Genomic DNA, 11,834 nt, shown 5'->3' with positions numbered 1-11,834 from the left:
TAATTTTGCGGATACGTTGTCACTCTTATTTGGGGAAGAGGGAGAGGAAAAGTTGGGAAAAGGCAAAAAGGAAACGGCAACCGGCTCTCTCGCTCATCGGACGAAACGCAGCCATCACAGACTGCTTCACGCCGATCTTCTGTGAGAGGGTGGTACTTCCCCGATCGAGCCAGCCCATGTTTCAGCTGCAGTAATTTGACCACGGCTAGGCTTTACCTTTAAAAAATCATTCATTATGATTTTTTTATTTATGAAGAGTTTTATACATTTGTACATAATACAAGTTAGGAGGTAATTAACATTTATATATAGGAGGTAATTAACATTCTAAAATATTATTATTAATTAGGTTTCGCTTACGTTCAGCATTAGACGGAGATGAAATAATTATTACTTGAATATTTCTTTTTTTTTTAATCGAAAGGATAGTGCTTGATTAAAAAGCAAGCGATTATTATTAGTCTGGCAAGACTGACAAACTGGCTTTCGTTACACGTTATATTTTATCCACCGCTGTGAAACACATGATATAAGTTCAAGAACCATCATCATATGTGATCGAGAATCAAAGATTGAATTTATTAAAAATGAAATTATACTTAAACAAAGGATAATTCAGTCGGGTAGACTGGTTATACAATGCACATTAGTTATAAAATAATAAAAATATATCCAGACTTATAATGTTGCGCATTAGTTAAAAATATAAAATATAATAAAATAATGTCATAGTAATTACGATCCCAGTTTTGTAGCTTAAGAATCAGTTTCACCAAGCTCTGTCTGTTAAATCTAATCGAGGCATTTACTAACGAACCTTCCAAAATATAATTGTCGGTCAAAATATTTACGTCTCACAATGAAAAGTTAACAAGGCATTATTAAATGATACATTAAATGACCGGCTACCAAATTATTCCTTCTCGTTATAAGACGACCAAATTGAAGTTACAGCGTTCAATATGACATGTTTGCTGCGATGCACCACTTAGCCTTTGATCGTATATATCCCTTGATACGTCACTTGTTAGCTAATGCGACCAAATTGTATATATCGTTGATTGCATAGATTTGGCACACAAGAAGTTTTCTTTCCAGTTTTCTAGGTGTAACCTGTCAAAATCGTTTTGACAATATATTGGCATAAATTGTGTTCAAGTTATAAGTGACGAAAAGAGTATAGTCGGCGAGGTTTAAGCCGACTTGCATTTGTCAGTGAAAGTAAAAGTAGAGTCAAACAAAAAAAATTTAGAATAAATTTTTATAATTTTTAAATTAAATACATAACATAAGTGGGAGAGCTATACTAGATTAAAAAAAAAATTAAAAGATACTAGATTAAAAAAAGCTCAGCTTACCCCTCACATACTGTACCTAATTTTGCAATGTCAAAGAAAAGTGGGGGGTAAAAGTTTTCTTCGTATGAAAAACAATTTTTAATTCACCCTATGAATAAATATAATTAAATAGTCGAAAGTGACAAAATAGATGCTGTTACTATGGCTGCAAAAAATCAAGGGTGGGATTGGACATTTAGCCAATAGTCCGTTAGCCATATGCCGGACCTCTAGAGCAGAAATTAATATTAATGTCTTGTTAAGACATTTAAACAGACATTAGTGCGTGGTGGGACGCTCGATACATCTAACAGACTATCACACGCCTTATCAAATCGTTATTTATTTAACTTTGTTTGGTGAAACTGGTTCTAAGATTACTTAATTAAATTGCCGCCAACTTTAGATAATCATGTTTTACGCTGCCTAATATTTGACGCGCAAGCAATATCTAAAATTTCTCAGTGATACGACGATGTCAAATATTTCAGTGAAGATCTTATCTCATCAAGTAAACGGTAATTCTAACCATACAGACGCGAGACAAACTTGTTGGGGGCACAAAGTAATTAACTTTGAGAATGTTTAAGACGAGTTTGTAGTAAATATTAATATGTTTTATGTATATCAGCTAGGAAATATTTTCAATTGAATATCCAATAATTTGAATACATTAATTAATTGTTAATTCAATTACTGTATTTTTACCGCTTGAATGTATTACTCACAATAGTGATTAAAGATTATATCGTATTTATAAAAGACCAGATCGATGTATGGAGAATAATTCAAAAGTCCACAGACTATATCACATAAATGACAACGGATATATTAATGTTCACTTTAATGAAGCCGCTACAAAGGATTAATAACTACCAAAGATATATATTTAGTACATAATTTCCTCGTAACCGTTAGTAAATTTATGATATCAAATATTTTCGCGTGTGTTCATTTAAATGAAATTGAGGTTTTATGATTCCTACGCTATTTATTATTTTACAATCACGTAACCCCGAACAGAGACCACGAGCGGACGAGATGAAAGCGTCTGCATACAAGACAATAAAAAATATATAAATTAGTAAATTATATAAATTTTTATTAACATTATTTTTTAATACATAAATTTAAATACATTTACCCTTCCATTGTTTGCGAAGGTTCTCCCTTCATAAGCACCCAAACCGAAAATGTTATAGAAGATTAAAATACCCTTTATTGTATTATCTCTTTTCATTAGACAACAATTTTTACCAAAGCTCCACCCTCGTTTAATACAAACATTGCCTTTTTGTTATCTAATTTCTGTTCTCCTATTGTTTATTTGATGCCACTACGTTTTATATTTCAGTGTTTTATATAATTGTTAAAATAATACTCTTATATAGTAGGTCTTAAAATCAATTATATATCAAACTCCTTATATTATTTTTATTAATAATTTGTTTAAATAAAATTTGTTAATTTTTTTTTGCTTTCGTATATTTTTTCATTTGTAAAACAATATTATAAGTAATTTTATTTTATAAATTAAGCATTTTTCTGTGATCGAAATAAGCTTCAATTAATACGAACGACATGTGTTTGAGGAAAAAAATGTAATACGATATGGCTGTTTAGACTAAAAGCCTTTTTAGTGTCGTATTCCTCGTGGACCATACGTTAAATTTACGCTTAATATCAAGTTGGCTAGAAACTTTAATGGAAATCAAAACAGTTTCGTAATAACTTTATTATGTGTTGAAACTGTTAAATTTGTTACATCTTTAAAAGGGATTTCGTTGCTTTTAGTATTTAAATTATAGGACCGTTTAGAATTCTATTATGATTACGAATTCATGGAAATTAAATTATCTCGATTAGGATAGTATAAAATACAACTTAATTAAAAGTTTGATAACAGAAATTAAAATGTATACTGTATAGAAAAATTAAATTTAATGTAAATTTTGATTAATGGCTATCCTTCTCCATGTGAGAAGATGCCTTTGCTCAGCAGTGGGCTCCGATAGGCAGCTGATGATGATTATTCTATTTTATTATTCAGTATTATCATTTGCTTCTAATATATTTTATGTTTGGTGCTAGTGACTTCGTGAAAGTAGGCATCCTTAGTAACCGGAAATCTTTATAACTCCTAACAAATAATAAGACCTAAGGCTTTCGCGAGTTTTCATTTAAATAAAACTAATACTTTCGGATTTACCGCCCATTTTTTTTTTATTTTGGCCTCGTTGTGATCATCGTTTTATGAAATTTTCATCTCATCTACCCGTGAACACGGCTGCTGCGAAGTAACCGACACGAAGCGACGCGAGTAGATATGTAGTTATTAAGAATAATAAGATACGCGTAGTAATCAAAAACATTTTGGTTACATTTAAATTTAAAATGAATGATCCTTTAATAAAATGGAATTGAAAAACTTCAAGGTATTTTTAAAAAAAAATTCTAATCATTAAGTTTAACTTCAGCTCTGCTTTTGGCTTTAACGCAGACATGAAATTATTCTAACAAATTGTTACATGTTAATACATTATTTTTGATATTTTATAAAAAATTTATGTTATTTCGTTGATATACTGAATTAAACGTTACAGAATTCAGAGCACAATTTTCTCATAATACATTAAGTTTTAACTTTATCTTTTAATATTCAGATTTTTTTTATAATTTAAATTATTCTGAAACGTTTAAAAAATTCTCGACGTAACATTACGTTACATAGCGAGTCTTACAAGCAATTATCGTTCCTCAGACTCGAGGAATATTTTTCTCAGCTATAGGCATTTCTAATAAATCATATATTTTATTATAGTCCTTATATTAGAATTTTAATTTAAATGGAAAAAATATGATGAAAAATTCATTTAAATGAGCAAAAATAGTAAATAGAAATTTCTGGAATATCGCTAAGAAATCGGAACTATTATAAACTAGTTGGTGCTAAATGTTGCTTATAGTGAGAGAGCTGGTTGCCCTTTCCTGTTCCCACCCTTTCTCCCATTTCCTTATTCCCAACCCTCTCTTTCTTTCAATAACCAAGGTTGGCAACGCAACATCTCTGTTGCGGATGTCCATGAGCGACGGTGAATACTGCCCCTCAAGTAGTTCATCTGCTCGTTTGCCACTTTTCACATAAAAAAAGAAAAAAAAATACATATACATACTTTTTATATCTTTAGTAGAACAAAAAACAGAATAAGACAGAGGCAGGATCATTTTTTAAAAGGTAATATATTAGTGTTAGTATATCTTTGTCTATGGAATTGTCAGTAAATATATAATATTCTGTTTAAGGCGGTGATAGCACTGAAACAACAACAAAATAGATCAGCTTTTAAGTAAATTTTAGAACTCAAAGGAATTCCAAGAATAAATTTTCTTGTATATACTGTATGTATTTCTTGTTGGGAAGGAAATTTGCCAACTAATACACAACAAGGAATTCCAGGAATATTTTTTTTTGTTTTTACAGTATGTATTTCTTGTAGTGAAGGAATTTTGCCAACTAATACACAACAAGGAATTCCAGGAATAAAATTTTTTGGATATACAGTTGTATTTCTTGTAGGGAAGGAAATTTGTCAACTAATACACAACAAGGAATTCCAGGAATAAATTTTCTTATATAAACAGTTGAATTTCTTGTAGTGAAGGAATTTTGCCAACTAATACACAACAAGGAATTCCAGGAATAAAATTTTTTGGATATACAGTTGTATTTCTTGTAGGGAAGGAACTTTGCTAACTCTCCCAACACAATCTACTTATTAACCTTTAACAACTCTACACATATACCTGCCTAACTACGTATTATGTTCTTTTATTTTGTGTTACGTGCTTCGCGTACGTAAAACATTAATAAGTATTCGCATAGCATAGACTACGATATATATATAAGTACATTGTGACCTTTGTTGTACATCGTGTACACGCAAACTAAGGGGATTTATGTAGTATACTGAAAAGTTATTTGTAAAATGAAGTGGTGGAAAAGCACAATCTTAAAAACAGCATATACTCGATTTAAATAAACATAACATACGGTACATATATATTTTGATAGATTCTAAATCTCCGCAACTTTAATGAGCTTTACATCAAACTACAAAATCTAATTACTCCTGCGGGATCTTCTGTCCTGAAAGCTTGAAGTTTATATGATGTGGGTAAACATAAACTGCTCCCAGCTATAGTCTGTAGGACAATAGTTAAAATCTTTTAAATTATCTAAATTGTCTGGGGGAGATAACCTCAGATATATAGTGTTATAAACTAAAACTATAATAAAAAAGTGATTATTTTATTCTTAATTTTAATAAAGTATTCTTCCTGTTTGTAAATTAATATATTGATGTATTGAATTGAATGTCAATACGTAACAATTAGAAAAAAAAAGGATAAAATTTTAGCCAAAATATTTTTGAAGAAGAGATACATTACAAACAAAATAAAGGTAAAAATATTCGTTGATAGCTAGTACACACCACAGTAATTAGAAGTCCCTTAAATTAGACGCAGTTATTTATTTGTGGATTCTTTTGTTAATAATAATAGTAGACTGCATATATAATGTAACTGACAAGGATCTCTTAAAACGTCTCAAAACACTACTTTGCTTTATATATTTTTATGCGGACTTATTTGAAATGTATTAATATTATGCTTTATGTCCGTCTCGTTTATTGAACATGAAAATATAATATGAGCTTCACGTTAGGTTGAAATGTAGATATTTAAATAGTCCATCTATTAGTCTTTCTCGTAATACTTACATTAATGTAATACATACGGACAGCCTCGTTATTAAGTCACAGTTGTGATGAACTGAAGAAAATTCGTTTTAGATTTAAATTCAGGTTATCAGCTAGAGAATCGTTTGTGTATAAAATATTATAGCTTTGCTAATGAAGTAGATATCCGATTATTCTTAATAACATTTCATTAATATATAGCTCTGAATGAACTGGTGACAGGGGACATAAAGTTACGCATAACATACGAGTATAAAGACGTGTTTCGTTTAAATTAAAATCAAAAACTCATGTGATAATTGTTATATTTTTTGAATAATACGACGGATTGTAAAACAATTTAACTGTTAAGCTTTCTTAATTGAATTACAAATGGACGTTTTTAATACCAAAAATATATTTCAGGAGAGATTTATAAACTATTGAACAATTAAAAATGTTTATTTTATGTAATTAGTAAATATAGTTATAAATTATGATGTGACCAATGGTGGGGGAGCCTAGCTGTGGTCAAATAACTACACCTCGGACATAGGCTGGCTCGACCGGGGAAGTACCACACTCTCAAAGAAGATCGGCGTGAGGTAGTCTTTAATGGCTGCGTTTCTCCGATGAGAGATAGAGCTGGTTGCCCTTTCCCTTTCCCACCCTTTCCTGTTCCGGGATGTTGAGTGTGCGAAATCTTTTGTTCTGCATCAGCCTAAGTCTGTTTTGAGGTGTTGAGCGTGTTTCATAGGTTTGTGGTCCAGGGAGACCCTGGAAGTGCACAAAACTCGACTCGACTCTATTTATCGCACACATGTTTAAGGCTATTCTTAGACCCATATGGTTTTCTCACGCATTAATTCAGAGGGTGTCCTACTAAGTATTTTTCCGATATTTAGCCTTGGGCATACGGGTACGCGACCCCGGATCCTCGAGCCACCACTTTCATACCTCTATCCTCAGTCCATGAAGGTGGTGTCCCGTACCTCCCCTCATTCCCCTTCCTAACCTCTTTCCCCCCTTCTCTATCTTTTCCTTTCCTGGTTTTACCCGGAAAACGGGGTTTTGGAGGTCAGACGGCAGTCGCTCCGTTAAAACCACTCCCGCCACTCTTATGGTTGCAAAAGTTTATGGACTGGGTACGGCTAGGGCGTCGCCGATAAACGACGCGCAGGCACATCGCCCTACACCTGCGATAAGTGGGCAAGGGCTACCGTGTCAAGTACGGGCACGGCTAAAGACGTTAGTACCCCAAAGGAAACTCCGCTTTGCAACGTGGAATATTGGCTCTCTAACCGGACGATGCAGAGAACTCGCAGATGTACTCATGAGACGTCGGGTCCAGTGTGCGTTCCTCCAGGAAACTCGCTGGAAGGGCAATAAGTCTCGGAACATCGGACAGGGTTACCGGCTGATATACACTGGGTCGCCTTCAGGTAAAGCTGGTGTAGCGGTAGTGCTATCTGAGGAGCTTCGGAATGGTCTTCTTGAAGTTGATCGTCGCTGCGACCGCCTGATGCGGGTGCGGGTACTGATCGAGGGAGTGATTACTAACTTGATCAGTGCTTATACTCCTCAGGCTGGATGTAGCGGGTCCGAAAAAGAGTCATTCTGGGAGCAATTTGAAGAGGTTCTACGTGCTATACCAGCTGCTGAAGTAATCATAGTTGGGGGGGACTTAAATGGCCACGTAGGTAGGGCTGCGGAAACGTTTGATCGTGTACACGGTGGTTTTGGTTATGGTCGCCGCAATGCAGAGGGAGAAAATATTCTCAGAACCTGTATTGCGTCTGACTTAGCCGTCGTGAACACGTTCTTCCAAAAGACTCCACAGCACCTTATCACGTATAAGAGCGGGTCCCACTCAACCCAAATAGATTATCTGCTGACCAGACGGCGTCATATCGGCAAGGTGACTAACTGTAAAGTCATTCCTGGTGAAAGCCTGACGGCCCAACATCGACTTCTTGTCATGGACTATGTCGTTATCCCGAAAAAGAAAGTGGCCGAGAAACGTAAGCCTCGCATCAGGTGGTGGTTGCTGAATGGAACGATGCAGACCAGCTTTCGGGCAGAGGTTGAGAGTCAAAATCTGTCGACTAATACCGAAACTGCTCAGGAAGTTTGGGATCGAGCCCAGTCAGCAATTATCACAGCAGGTAAACGAGTTCTAGGCCTTTCTAAGGGAGGACGGGTCATTGACAAGGAGACATGGTGGTGGAATGACGAAGTGCAGGAGGTGATTCGTGAAAAGAAGACTGCCTTTAAGAAGTGGCAGCAATCAAACTCTCCTGAAGACAGACTAGAGTACATAGCAGCGAAACGTGCCAGTAAAAGGGCTGTTGCCAGAGCCCGCAGTGATAGGTTATCACCATTATATGATACACTTGAAACTGCGGAGGGGCAGAAGCTCATTTACAAATTGGCACGAGCTCGGGATAAGGGGACGCAAGATATCGCAAAATGTCTTAGCGTGAAAGATTCCCAAGGCACGTTGCTGTGTAATCATGCCTCTGTGAAGGAGAGATGGAGATGCTACTTCAAGGAGTTGCTAAATACTCAGCACCCGTGCAGTCTTCCAACCGAAATACCTCCTAATCTTGGACTTATTGCCCCGATAACACCTGACGAAACTCGGAATTGTCTTCGACGCATGAAGAATCGGAAAGCGGTGGGACCTGACGATATTCCGATCGAAGCGTGGAAATCATTGGGCTCTCTTGGTGTGCTCATACTGACGGACCTTTTTAACCGCGTCTTGAACACTGGGACTATGCCACATCAGTGGCGTTATAGTTACATTACCCCTATATACAAAGGCAGGGGCAGTGTTCAAGATTGTGGTAGTTATAGGGGCGTTAAGATCATGAGTCACACCATGAAGCTCTTTGAGCGTATGATCGACCTCAGGCTCCGCCGAGAGTGTACTGTCTCGGAATGTCAATATGGATTTCAGCCAGGATCGGGCACCTTGGACGCCATCTTTGCCATCAGAACTCTGATGGAGGCATACAGGGAAAAAAGGAGAGCTCTGCATGTCGCATTCCTAGATCTGCAGAAGGCCTTTGACTGCGTGCCTCGTCAATGTATCTGGTGGGCATTGCGATTCAAAGGGATCCCTGAGGCCTATATTGACATCATCAGAGACATGTACCGCGATTCCGTTTCAATGGTTAGGACTGCTGTTGGCGATACAAAACCCTTTCCGATCTCAGTAGGGGTTCACCAAGGCTCGGCTCTTAGCCCCTTCTTGTTCAATGTAGTGCTGGACACTGTCTCGGCTAACATCCAGGACCAGCCTCCATGGCTGATGATGTATGCCGATGACATAGCGCTCATTGATGAGAGCAGGTTGACGCTAGAGCGAAGAGTGAACCTCTGGAAGGGTACGCTTGAGAACGGTGGTCTTAAACTAAATGTGACGAAGACCGAGTACATGGCTTGCGGAAGCCCGGACTCTTGCACTATCCATATAGGTCCTGAACCAGCCGTTAAGTCGGAAAAGTTCAGGTACCTTGGATCTATTCTGCATGAGTCCGGAGGCATCGATCACGATGTCCAAGCCCGGATCAGCGCTGCTTGGGCGAAATGGCGTGAGGTCACAGGTGTGGTCTGCGATCGCAGAATACCTACCAAGCTCAAGGGAATAATATACAAGAGCATAATCCGACCGGTTCTCTTATATGGAAGCGAATGTTGGCCAACACTGTCCAGGCACACTCAGGAGCTTCACGTCACGGAGATGAAGATGCTGAGGTGGATGTGTGGCGTAACGCGGGCTGACCGTATACGTAACACATTTATCCGAGGTAGTCTTGGAGTCCGTGACGTAGCGGATAAGCTTCAAGAGAGTCGCCTGAGATGGTATGGCCACGTTGCACGCCGGCCTGAGAATTACGTCGGAAAAATTTGCCTTGATATGTCGGTCCCTGGAGCAAGACCCCCAGGACGCCCAAGAAAGCGATGGCTGGACACCGTGAAGCAGGATATGAGAGCCAATGGACTTACCACCGCGGATGCTAAAGACCGTGCAAAGTGGAGGAGTTTGAGCAGGAAGGCAGACCCTGGCTAATGCTGGGATAATTGCCAGGAAGAAGAAGAAGAAGAAGAAGATTGTTTTCTCACGCATGCCATTGTCAGAACCAAATCTTTGTCATAAAAAGATATTCATTAAAATCACTTCATCTAGTCGAAAATTATTAGGTAACTAACATAAAAATATACCGACGAACTGATAATTCCCCCTTTTATGAAGTCGGTTTAATATAAAGGAAATATTATTATCCGCTCACGTAACCTTGAACTGTCAAACATTATAGGACACCGTGTCCTGGTTTTGTGTATGTTTCTTGTATATTAGAAAGACTCAGTGCTATTCATTAACAATTACCTCAATTTTTGACAAAAATTAGAATAAACACACAGTTTGGATGAATGTCGCTATAAACTTTGTGTTCGGCGTCAACTTGATCTCAACATATGTACAATATTTTTTAATATTCCTGCTCTTGAGAACTAATAAACGCTCCTTCTAAAAAAACTAGGTTAGAATTCTCTCAACAATTTCAAAGGAATCCATAGAAGAACCGCTATATATTATCTAATATTATACGAAAGCTCTTTACAGCCCTATCTATAAATAATATATTTAATTTTCTATATCCAATTAGTAAAATTAAAATTTTCACAAAACATCAATAAGATACCACCAATATTAATTATCTCAAAAACAAGCATCATTTTTGAAATTAATTCAGAAAATAAAATATCAAAGAACAGAAGAGGTGAACGTCCTTTGTTTCTTGACTATTACTGCTTAACTGCACAATGCTTAATTTGAGACTAAAGAGAAGTCTCGTCTAGTGTGAAGAGTATTTAGACATCGAATTTACTTTAAAATAATAGTTTTGAAGAACTGCTTTGATATGTGATTTTCAATGGAAAGGCGTTTTATTAAAATTTTAAGTTCTGTGACCTTTCCATTCTATCACCTTCAAAAACTATTAAAGATGATTTTTGCTTTATCATATTTGTATATATTGATAACGAGCTTGTCCGTATATGTATGTATGTATTATGCTAAAGGCGGCAAACGAGCAGACGGCCTACCTGATGGAGGTAGTACCTACCATCGCCCATAGACATCCGTAACATAGTTTTGCGAATATGTTGCCACCCTTGATTGGGGAAGAGGAGGAAAAATGAGAAAGGGAGGGAATAGAGAAAGGCAACTGGCTCTCTCACTCGTCGGACCAGCCAGCGTCGGGCCAACCAGACGTCGAGCCAGCCCACGTCCGAACTGCAGTAACTTGACTACAGTTTGGCTCTACCACCTCACAAAGTTACTATAGTATTACGAGACAGACGAATAGATGAAAACTATTTAAATATCCTAATTCTTATCTAACACAAATCATACATAATATATTTATGTTCATTAAACAAGATGGACATAGGAGTTACACCATTTTATTTTGAATAAGTCGATATAGGAATATAAAAAGCAACGTAATGTTTTTGTGACGTTTCAAGAGGTCCTTGTTGTTTGGATAATATTATACATATATATTTTTAAATTAGTTCAAGGTCACATTCCACGTTCAATGGAACTTCCACGAATATATAACCTCGTCTATATGAAGGGATTTGAAATTACTATAGTGTGGGAGCCTCACAATTGTTTTTAATTTTGTTTTGTTTGTAATGTATCTCTTCTTCAAATATAATTTGGTTAAAATTTTATCCTTTTTTT

The sequence above is a fragment of the Danaus plexippus genome, chromosome 19 (genome assembly GCF_018135715.1).
Source record: "Danaus plexippus chromosome 19, MEX_DaPlex, whole genome shotgun sequence".
Lineage (NCBI taxonomy): Eukaryota > Metazoa > Arthropoda > Insecta > Lepidoptera > Nymphalidae > Danaus > Danaus plexippus.
Note: the sequence above shows the minus strand (reverse complement) of the source record.